This window comes from Anopheles ziemanni, assembly GCF_943734765.1.
Source record: "Anopheles ziemanni chromosome X unlocalized genomic scaffold, idAnoZiCoDA_A2_x.2 X_unloc_15, whole genome shotgun sequence".
In the NCBI taxonomy this organism is placed as follows: domain Eukaryota; kingdom Metazoa; phylum Arthropoda; class Insecta; order Diptera; family Culicidae; genus Anopheles; species Anopheles ziemanni.
In genome coordinates this window covers 63,650-65,000 of record NW_026689763.1, presented here as the reverse complement: position 1 = coordinate 65,000, position 1,351 = coordinate 63,650, and positions in this window count along the sequence as shown.

The following is a 1,351-nucleotide window of genomic DNA, read 5'->3' as shown; positions in this document are numbered from 1 at the left end:
TTGGTTGAGAACTTGGTGAAGATACCCCTGTCACCTTGTTCGAGGCCACTTGCATGGTCGCAAGCGTTGTGATACAATGGCCCTACCGGGCAAACACTTTGGGTTCGCAAGGACTTGGAGTGCCGGGACGGGTTGGCGGATCCAACACTCTGGGTACCTCCGGGTACTTGGGGTTGGTTGAGGACTTGGTGAGCAAACACTTGATATACGTTCTTCGGATGTACTTCGGGTGTCACCTGTTGTCCGAGGCCACTTGCATGGTCAACGGTTGAGGTGGTGATGGCGGGTCGGTGCTGTAGGGTGCCGGCCTGTTGGCTGCCTTGGCCGGGTTGGTTGGTTAACACTTGATTGAGCTTGCACCCGAGGGTAATGGCACTTGAAGGTGGGTACCGGCCGGCTGACCTGGTGTGATGGTTGGTTGGTGAACACTTGGCGGTACTTGCACTTGGCTGTGCTTGGACTTGAAGGTGGGATCCGGCTGGCCTAGGCCATTGGTGGTTGGTTGGTGGGTTAGCCCTTAGCTGGGCTGGCTGGCTGGCTGGCCATCGGTGGTGTGGTGTGGTGTGTGGAGTCGAGCATCGTGCGCCGTTGCCTTCTTCGGAGTGTTGTGGGTACGCAAGTGCTTGCAGTGCAAAGAGGTTGGTGATGGAGTGACATTGCCTTCACCATGGAGTTGCGGGTACTTAGGTACTTGCAAGGAGATGGTGGTATGGTGGTGTTGCGTGTGTGGTGTTCGATTAGAAAGATATAATTTCTAAGTCCGGATTAGTGCTGTCAGTGGGGCCCCCGCTAACAGGTCCTGCACGGCCACCGTGGGGCTTGACTTGGCGCTATTCCGGACTTGGGGCGATCACGATGTCCCCGTGCGGGACTTAGAAGATGGAAGAACACAAGTACCCTTATCCCATGACTTGTGAGCGATTGGCATACGATACCACATGAAGAGAAAAATTGGCTAAGTCCCGGATCCATATTATATGAACAGAATAATCGGCTAAGTCCCGGATCCATATTATATGAAGAGAAATATCGGCTAAGTCCAGGATCCATATTATATGAAACGAAAAATCGGCTAAGTCCCGGATCCATATTATATGAAGAGAAAAATCGGCTAAGTCCAGGATCCATATATTATAACCTAATAATCGGCTAAGTCCAGGATCCAAATTATATGAAGCGAAAAATCGGCTAAGTCCAGGATCCATATATAATAACCTAATAATCGGCTAAGTCCAGGATCCATATAATATGAAGAGAAAAATCGGCTAAGTCCGAGATTGGGTCTGTCAGAAATACACTTCCAAGTTACCACACAAGCAAGCAAGATGGCCTAGTGATGGATCCATATGAT